The following is a 10796-nucleotide window of genomic DNA, read 5'->3' as shown; positions in this document are numbered from 1 at the left end:
AATTAAAATGTTACTTGTTACTTCCCCAACACATCTACTACTTACGCAAACGTTGATCACACTACAAACAATACAAAACTACAATGTTATAAGATACAGAAAAGATTAATTCATTCTTTACCTGGGTCTTCAGTCTTCACCTCTTGTCTGACAAGTCTTTGGGTTTTTGAGTCATTCCTTAATCACGTGAAACCCCTACACGCTAAACCAATGCAGTATGAGCCGGAAAGAGAATTGATTAGTTCATCTCATGAGTCCAGGGGGCAGGGTTTCATATTTTATTGAAGCACCCCTGGGCGCCGCTATTGGCTAGCGGACCCCCACCTGCTGTTAGCATTCCATTGACTCCCATTCATTTTGGCGTCACTTTGACAGCGAATAACCCTATACATCTGAGGCATTTAAAGACTCCCATTTGTCCATTCATTATTTCTAAAGAAACACGAAAATGTATTAAAAGGCCCCATTACCTTGTATCTTACGTTATGGCCCCGTAGAAGCAGTTTTTGTAAAAATTGGCTAACGATTGCATCATAACCTGCAACTCTCTGTCACACAGTAGAGAAATTACCGTATGGACAGGAGGAGAAGCTCTCGGCAATCTTTTACTGTCTATGAGGCTATCGGGGGACGTGGAGGCAAGAAGTCAAGGGAGAAGCCCATAGAGAGTCCATAAAAGCAACGGGACAAAATTATTCAACAATGTCTGCAAGATTTGGTGGGTGATTCAGATTTCTCTTGGCACAGCGATTAGAAGACTTAACAATTGTCAGACAGGTTGCTCACGTGACATTTACGTCATCAAGCTGAGTTTGAGTCTGGCAGTACGCTCGACCCCCAGTTCAGAGAAGCCTGAAACTAATTTACATTTATTTTGGAACTGCTCTTTCACAATGACATTTTGGTGTGACATTTGTGATTTTATCAAATGTTATGTGAATCCTAACTTTGAATTAACATATAGAAATGTCATTTTTGGTTTTCATGAAGGTGAAAAGAAAAGTGATATTTATTTTATAAACCTTATTTTTCTGTTAGCTAAATTTTACATTCACAAATGTAAATTTTCTAAATGCAATCCTCTTTTTTTGAGATTTAAACATGAAATGAAGATGTACCTTGAGTCTATTGAGTTATCTAAAAACTTAAAAGCTATGAGAACAGTGGCTGTGTTTAAAGACTTGCACTTAATCTGGACTGAAAGACTGAAGGAACTTAGTCTGGACTGAGGATCTCTGGAGTATGGTTGTATTGTAATGACAATGACTGTTGTTAATGTTTTTGTGTGTTTTTCTTTTTTTTCTTTTTTTGCCATTTGCCATTTGCTGTTATCTTCTACAAGCATTTAATAAAAAAAATAATAATAAAATAAAAAAAACTACACCTCTCTACCTGTGACTTCAACTACTTAATCAAGACACTGAAAATAATTAACAACAAAAAAAGTGTCAAATTCTTGAAACTGTATGATGACTTGTTGAGTGAAATGTAATTTGATTTAACCCCCCCTTTTTTTTTTTACTTCATTGTTTTTTTAATACTTAAGGTATTTACTGTCTCCCTTCTATTTTTTCTCATTGTCATCCACCATCATTTCATTGTTGTAATTGTTCAACTTTTTCTTGATAAACAAATTATTTATTTATTCAGTATTAACAATACAATACAACAACATCTGTTTATGCTAGGGTCGATACACAAAATACACTACTAAAACAAGCATACAAGACAAACAATAACCACAAAATAAAATAGAAAAAAAAAATACCGATACCAAATTACATAAAAGGATGCAAATTAAACATATTTAGAGAGTACAAGATCGGTCTTAATAGCCTTTCTATTTTTAAGACCTCTTACAGTGGTGTGATATTGTTTAAAACTCTGCTAAAAGGTGTTCAAAATTTGGTTTGGACTCTGCCCATTTCTTCTTATGAATATGGAATTTTCCTAAGACTAAAACCAATTGGACAAAAAAATATAAAAATCCTTATCTGTTCCACCATCTTCAAAGTAAATAAACACATCTTTTCCCCTCAGTGTTAAAGTTTGTCCAGTTTTACGTCTTATATAGTTTTCAACATCTCTCCAAAATATCTTACTATATATACAATCATAAAAAACAGATGACAAATTGTTTCATCATAATTACCACAAAAGGTACAGGAATATTCAATGTCAATTTTAAATCTCTTTAAAGTTTTCTTTGCTGGGTATATTCTATGTACAATTTTATAAGACACCTCCTTTATTTTATTATTTAAGAGGAACTTGTCCCCAATTAACCACATTCTTTCCCATTTGATTTCTTCAAAACTGAGAAGCCAAAAGGATCTTGCTGCAGGAAGTGTCAAATAACTGCTACTCACAACAGTTGAGTTATATTTTAAAATCTGAATGATATTTCTTGGCACAGCATCAAAAACGATAGCATACTCCTTAGGGGAGACAGGAAATTCTGCTTTTGAAAGAAACTCGTCATATGTTAGTAACTGACCTTCTGTGTTCATGAGTTGTTCAACTAATAGAATGTTGTTATCTACCCATCTTTGATAATATATAGATTTATTTTTATATTGAATATTCCTGTTGTTCCAAATATAACAGTTTGTGGGAGAAAAATTGTGCTTGTAGACCATTTTCCAGGCTAACAGGGCATGCTTGTGAAAGTTGGCCAACTTCACAGGTAACTTCTCAATTTTAAAATCACATTTCAACAACAAGTTTAATCCTCCCAGTGAATCAAAAATCTGTTTGGGAAATGTGTTCCAAATGCTCTCTGCTTCCTTAATTAAATTACTTAACCATCTCACCAAAAAGGAATTACTTAAGGTTTCAAAAGTCAACACTTCAAGACCACCATCTTTCCTCAAATTACATAAAATATCTTTACGTAAATAATGGGATCTATTACTCCAAATGAAATTAAATAAGATCTTATAAATTTTTTTATATACACTAGCTGGCATTCCCATGGATAAAGATAGATAGACGGCACGTGATATCCCTTCTGCCTTAGACAATAAAACTCTGCCATTCAGTGACAAGTCCCTCATCAACCATATATTAAATATTTTCCTTATTTTCTCTACTATGGGGTCAAAATTGAGATTACAATGCCTTTTTTCATTTTTATCAATCCACACCCCATGTTATTGTATTTTTAACAGGAATACCACTTATGACTGATAAGTCACATTCCTTTAGTGACAACAAGGCAGATTTATTTAGATTCATTCTTAAACCCGAGACTTCGGAGAATTTTGTGATAGAATCAATTGCTTTGATAACCTCGTGCTTATTATGGAGAAATAATGCCGTGTCATCCGCTAACTGTGAAATTTTAAATTCTGTACCTAATGTCAATATACCTTGGAACTGGGCATTTTTAATATGTCTGGCCATGATTTGTGTAACAAGGAGAAAAAGAAAAGGGCTAAGGGGACATCCTTGTCGTATTCCACGACCTACCTCAAACTAGGAGTTGTGCCATGAGCAAGTTTAACTGAGCTGTTACATCCTCTGTATAGAATTTGAATAGCCTTTAAAAACTGTTCTCCAAAACCAAAGCATTTGATCGTTTTAACATAAATTGATGACTAACTGTGTCAAATGCTTTATAAAAATTGACAAATAGGACAAAACTATCATCTACTATGTATTCATTATAATCAATCATATCCAAAATCAAACGTATATTATTACCTATATTCCGACCTGGCATAAAGCCTGATTGTTCTTCATCAATTATATCATTTAACCCTGATTTTAATCTTTAAGCAAAAATTAGTGCAAATATTTTAGCATCACTATTCAATAAACTAATTGGTCTCCAATTTTCAATACTTAATTTATCTTTGTTTGGTTTGGGTAACAGTTTAATAAGTCCTTGTCGCATAGTTGGTGGGAGTTCCCCTTTCTTAATGGCTTCTATATAAACTTTAACTAAAAAAGGAGCTAACAATTGGTTTCAAAACTTGTAAAATTCACTTATTAGCCCATCATTCCCCGGTGATTTATTTTCTTTTAGAGAGGCAATACATTTTTGCACTTCTGATAAACAAATCTCTCTGTCACAAACCAATTTAAAGCCATCGTCAATGACATCAATATAATTTTGTTTACTTTTTAGGAAGAGATCCATATTTTTTGCATTTTCGACATCAGTAGAGTACAATCTTTGATAGAAATCAGCAACGTTTTTTGATATCTGGATCTTATCATCACAGACAACATCATTGATTTTCAATTTACTTAAGGATGATACTTCAAAGTTTCTTTTTTCTAGATTAAAGAAACATTTAGTGCATTTTTCCCCCTTTTTCAAGCCATTTCCTCCTAGATCTGACAAAAGCCCCTTTAACTTTGTCTTCATACATCTTGTCCAATTTAAGTTGTAAAGAAGTTAGTTCTGTAAATTCACATCCAGTAAAATTAACTTTCTCTGATAACTTTATTATTCTAGTGATAACTCTGGATTCTTCCTCTCTCTTGTCCTTGGCTATTTTCTTCCCTAGTTTTATAGCTAACTTACGAACTTCAAATTAAATCAGCTCCCAGCAGCTTCCAAAGTTGTTTCATGTACATTCCCCAACTCATCTGAAGAACTATTTCTTGGAGGCCATCTATCCAGATTTTCATCCATAACTGTATTAAAATCACCTCCCCATATAATCTTGGCAGTAGGAAAAGTTGTAATCAGCTGGTTAATTATATTTTCTATTGTTGTAAATAATAGCTTGTTGTCTTTTTTGTTGTTACAAGCATATATGTTTACAATAATGAATTGGGAATGATCTACATCAACAGCCAGTATTACCCATCTCCCATTTGAATCTGCTAAATGTTTAATAATGTGCCCTTTAAAGTTTCCCTGTAAAATAGCGACCCCTGCTGACCGGTTACTCCCAAATGAAAAACCATACATTTTCCCCCCATTGACTCTCCCAAAAAGAAATATCCGATTTAGTAGATTTTAGAGTCTCCTGTATAAAATAAAAATCAGCACCTTTGTTTTGAAAAAAACAAAATAAACATTTCCTTTTCAATTGGTCTCTAGCACCTCTGGCATTTACAGATAAAACAGATACAGACATAAAAACTCAGAACAAATAACGTTAACTGAACTTCTTTGCAAAAACTGCAGAGATAACTGCTCTAATGTAATCATTAGCTGCTTTAATGCCCCTTATTACACATTAGGGGTTACCTTAAGAAATGGTTGCACTTCAACAGAGCATACAAGATCTTTCCTTTTCAGGTGTCTTTAATTTCGTTTCCATTCACAAATGCTCTGAACCCCACGAAATAAGCCTTCTCTCCTCTCTTTCTTGCCGCTTCTACAGTTGGCCAGAGCTGGCCGCGAATGGCTCTGTCTTCAGCGGTCAGGTCTTCTTTGAAACGAAGCTTCTTGCTGCTCAGGAACTCACTCTTCTTAGATGCCCTCCAGATTAAGTCTCTCGCTGTTCTCGACATAAACCGGATGATCACTGGTCTTCAGGGACGTGCACAGACATTTTGAGGGGCAGGGGCTCAAGTGCAAAAATAGGGCACTTCTCATTTATTTTAATTTTGTTCTAATCAAAACGTTAATATATTAGGGGTGTGCAATATTGCCAAAAAATATACCTCAATATTTTCTGGGATTTTATCGATAATTAGATTATATTTTGCTCAATGCATTATGCTGATATCTTATGGACTACCATGGACAGCTGACTTCTAAAGTTTTTGATATTCTTCATATTCACAGCATTGATAGAAAGTAATCTTTTCCAATAAGTTTAAATTGATTTTTACATTTTATTGGCATTTTTTACATTTCTAAAGCCATTTCTAAAGTGTGAACCATCTTTTCAGTCAAATTCTTAAATTGAATTAGTCAGTTAGAATAATAATGCAGAGAAAACACAGAAGCTGGGGCATTTACAGTAGATGCATTTACACTGATTAATGCAGGACATGAATGCATTTAACCAGCAGTTACAAATGCATTAATACTTAAAAAAAATTGAAAATGATATTTTAAACATAAAACTTTGAATACTCATATTTGAAATGGTTTATTTTTTTTTTTTTAAATGAAAATATACTTTAAAAGTGAAATTAAAACTGTCAGTAGGTGGCAGCAAGTAACTGTTAATAAATGAGTCCTTGCGATTGAACCAAATCATTTAAACAGCTGATTCATTCAGGAACGAAACACTGTCATGTTGCTCAGAGATGCAAATCGGGATTATATTTGTTGGCAAAATAGAGCAAAAACAGTCAATATTGTGTCTAAAATGTAAGTATCTTAATATTAAATTCTTGTTTATTGAACTGCTTTATAAAATCAATATCACATTTGTAACCATGCTGCTTTTTAGAAAAAACGTCTGTCTTCGCATGATACTGATAAACTATATGCGCATATATACACACACTTCTGGCCCAATATCTTGAATTTTGTGATTATTCTAAATGCATTTTAATAAACTGAATCATGCAGTAAAATAATGTGCACTGGTCTAACCTACTAGACCTACTAGACTTCCTATTGCCTGACTTACATCATAGCTCTCATGAGCCATGGATGTTAGCGAGACAAATTAATATAATTGCCTTCGAGATTTGTCTTTTGGATCATTAGCTGTAAATTCGAGGCACATTTACCTTAGTCTTTTGTTCATCATCACTCACCTCCACACCAAGACAAACACAACTGGAAAGGGAGGGAGGGGTTTACTTTTGTGGCTCTTTGCTCTGTGATGTGCTTGTGCCAATCAATGTGTGCTACACTGCTGTGCTGCAGAGGGAGAGGGAGGGAGAAAGGCATCGGAACATTTCCTAACTCGACCTGATATTTAGATTTTTTTTTATTAGTTTGACAGGGAAAGCTGTGCGCAAACAGAAACACACACACACACCAGAACAAACAAACTCCCCAGAAATAAGGGCAGGTGTTCAAGCCCCCTTTGATGTCTAAAAAAGCACAAGCTTCTAAAGACCCCTATTAAGACTATTCTATAACGTGCCTGCTGGTCTTGGTTGCTGATTGGAATTGCCATCTTTGCGTCTCCCAATTCTGTGGACAACGTCGATTGCCTCCATCACTGCTCCAACCTCACTAGCCGACAGCACCGCACGGCAGACCTCTTGCACACGAGACTTCAAGTTGTCATCCTCTCTCTCTGGGATCCCGTGCAAACGTAGGTTCTGTCGTCGGCTGTATCGATCACTCTCATTTACTTTAGTTTCCATTTCACAGACTTTTCTCTGGAGTGTCTCGCATGAAGCTTTTAAGATGGTATTCTGTTTTTTTTAGATCTGCCCGTGACGCCGTGAGCTATGCAGTGCCGATCCTGACCTCCCTGGGGCCCTAAGCAAAATTCTGCTAAGGGGCCCTCTAACTGACCCGTGACGCCGTGAGCTATGTAAACCATTTGCCATTGCCACACAGTCACACCTGACACTTCAGTGATCCCAATACAATCCTCCCTCCTTTAAACAAAACAGTCGACAATATAGAACAACAATATAGAACAGAATGAGGTTCAAACAAACAATATTTATTGAATAGAGTATTTCCTATAGAATATTAAGATAACAAGTGAATATTATTAAGTAAGTGAATATTAACGTAAACATAAATAAGAAGAAAATAATAAATTATAACTCTGAGCTTTGGCTTTTAGGATTAATTTAGGTTCTCTCTACAGCCTGGGCATTTTCGGCATCAGTATGGGCAACACCAGTCTATTTGGACTGTCTAGAAGAAACTGAGAAGAATATCACATAGTTAGTTAAACAGTCATTTACACAATCTTACATGTTACTCGTTACATGTTACAAATGCGTAAACATTTGAATGTTCACATTGCAAATAGTAAAAAAATTTAATGCTTGATATCAAAAATGCATAAACTGTGAATGAATAAAAGCTAAAATGGCTTGCCATAGCATGTTAAAGGTTTTTTTTTATTTTTGTAATATATATGGTGAAGCAATTCTTGATTTATGGTTATTATTAACTGAGGGATGTGCATCCACACATTGACCAGTATGTCCAGCTAATCAACATTTTAAATTCAATATAGCCTATAAATCAAGTCAATCACTATCAAATTATCAATACATTGCTTTCCATTTTGCATAATTAGTGCAGTGCAGTTGTAGGCCTATAGAGTTTTTAACTACACATTGACTGAGACTAGATAATCAGTGTCTTGTTTTAAAAGTATGTAGGAGTGCCATCATTCACGCCCATATATTGTACAGTCTGTCTGGTCTCCACATATATTTCTGCTTGAAAAATGCGCATTTCATTTCGTGCATGCGCATATGAACGCATGATAACACACGTGACGCGGTTATCTTTTCCGAGCTGCACTAAACAACACCGTTGCACTTTGTCGTTTATCAAAAACAAACGTAATAAATAATTTGTATTTTACTCTCACTTCTGTCAGGCACAAAGTGATGCAAGAGATGCACTGCCTGCCTGCCCAGCTAGGTTAGCAAGACCGAAAAAACACAACTGAAATGCACATAAACTTTACTTTGCTGACCTCAAACTTAGAGAGGAGAGAAGACAAGTTAACCTGATTGTTGTTCCCGCAGTTCACTTTCATGGGTTTTTTTTTTTTTCCTCTTTTCGTGACCAGAAGGAAAGTTTCGCTTCATTTTGTCATGGATGTTGTAAACATTAATTGACGGTGACGTGACGCGCTATGACACGAGGAGGAGGCGGGGCCTTGAGTAATTTGCGGGGCCCTACGCAGCTTGCGTAGTGTAGTGAGCGTATAGGGCTGATCGGCTCTGACAAAAGTCCAAAGACTTTTTCAGACCATCTATCTGGACTGTATTGTAGTGCACTCTCTCACACCCATTCTGTGTATTTAGCAGGGGCGGAGCTTGAAATATTTAACCAATCACAAGTACCTGTTCAGGACTGCTCAACAGTTGCTAGGCAGATTTTCTAAATTCAGGTTTTATGCAGAATTATGATTGGAGGAATATAATAAGTGACAATATAATATAATATAATAAATGATTAACCTTAGAAATGATAAAAGTTACATTCCTATCAGAACTTCTTATGGGGGGTTACAGATGCATAATTTGCTCTTGTCTTTTCCCCATGTTTTTTAGCTCCTCCACAATTGTTCCCAAGCTGGTCACCATCTTTTTTTCGAAGGACCTTCTCCGCCTCTCCTTAAGTCGCCGCCATCTCTCCAGATCTGGCCTTACCAGGGACTCAAGCATAGCAGTCCTTCTCTCTGCATGCTCTTCATAAGCGTCCAGGAATTGTAAGGGTTGTGGTCATCTTTGCCTTCTTGTGATGTTTGCATTTTGTATGGTAGCAGTTCCTGGCTGTTCATCCCATACTAGCACCTACCGGCTGGTCTTGAAGAGAAGACGTTGTGGGCCTGCTTGTGGAAGAGGTCTCTTCCAAACCCAGAGGTGTGGAGTGAATGGTGTCAGGTGGTGCAGTACCGATCCCCGATGACCCAAATAACTCATCCATTAGCTGGTGGGGGTGGATGTAAAATGAAAATGACCAATGTTTCAGTCTTGTAACACATGACAATGTTATTTCAGAAACAAAAGTAAAGCAGTCTTCAACTTTCTGTATAGTACTCCCAGGTGATCTTCCCTTCCCCAGTTGCACGGCGGCCTGTCTTTCACTCTCTTATAAGTAGTTAACATGTTTGCTAGTTTTTTTTGTTTTTTTCCCGAATTTTCTCACTTGACAAGTTGTAACCTTTAGTGAGAATAAGTTTTGTATTTTTTTATAGAATGCCATTTTGTTCCGAAAATAAAGGTGCTGATGAGTTTTTGTAAGGTCCAGTAGAAATAGTGTCATTGTATGTGTTATTTCTGTAAAATGGAGGGGATAAGGAGAGAAATAGATCAACAAAGAAAATTATGTAATTTAACAACAGTATTGCCATTTATCTTCCTTACAGTATTGATGCAATACCTTGAGATTTATGCCTGTCTGACTGGAAGGAAGGGGATGAAGGTTAAATGGATGCTGAAGGGTTTCCACACACTGCACCAGGTGGCAGAGTGGAAGGTGGTGGGTCCTTGACAGTGGAGGTAAGTAGTACAGGGGGCCTAGTGGTAGTAATGGGCCACTGGGCTGGTGGATGGTGGTTTCACAAAACTGAGGTTTAGGGGGTGCCGGCGACTTAGTGGAGGTAGTGGGACATGGAATAGGAGGTTGGAGAAGCTTTGCAGCACAAGCTGGGCCACTGAGGAGAGCTGTTTAGAGAGAAGATTGTAGATGTGGTCAGTGTCACTCAAGAATTATCCTTTCAGCGATGTCCTTGGAAACCATTAGCATGACAACATTGCATTTGCTGTCTAACACATTAATGGCTACGTTGTCCATTTTGTTGTGTGTTACACAGGGTAATGCAGGTTCTTTATATATCCTAAGGAACCATGGGAACCATAGCCAACACCTGTTCCATCATTATTACTTATAGTTAGCAACAATTGCAATTACCATTTTAAGTCCACTTTCAGTTTTGGCTCAACATTTGTATCAGTGATTTCCATTGTTTTCATGATTTAGTGATTAAGTAACTCTATGTATTAATGATATTAACACGCGTTTAAGATGTGTGTATAAGTGGTGTTTTGGAAGGGTGTCTTCCAAAACAAGATAACATATTGGATATATACTTTAGCAGTATGACATGGGTGTTTCTGCTTATACAAAATAATAAAAAAATGTAACCTATGAAAAAAAAAAATTCCCTGGTGGGTATGTGTTTTTAAGAATGTTTCAGCAACAAGATTTACAG

The 10796-nt window shown here is 36.1% G+C and overlaps 1 long non-coding RNA gene across 1 annotated transcript; it reads right to left on the bottom strand.

The window, feature by feature from the left end:
- Nucleotides 1-7332: 7332 nt before the first annotated feature.
- Nucleotides 7333-9306, bottom strand: LOC109082720. The gene is made up of 2 exons (XR_006159902.1): nucleotides 8583-9306; nucleotides 7333-7760 (listed from the first exon to the last, which is right to left on the bottom strand). It is a non-coding gene; the product is annotated as an uncharacterized LOC109082720 (long non-coding RNA).
- Between the last annotated feature and the right edge of the window lie 1490 nt (nucleotides 9307-10796).

The sequence above is a fragment of the Cyprinus carpio genome, unplaced genomic scaffold, assembly GCF_018340385.1.
Source record: "Cyprinus carpio isolate SPL01 unplaced genomic scaffold, ASM1834038v1 S000006795, whole genome shotgun sequence".
Lineage (NCBI taxonomy): Eukaryota > Metazoa > Chordata > Actinopteri > Cypriniformes > Cyprinidae > Cyprinus > Cyprinus carpio.
This window is presented reverse-complemented; position numbering and strand designations above follow the sequence as displayed.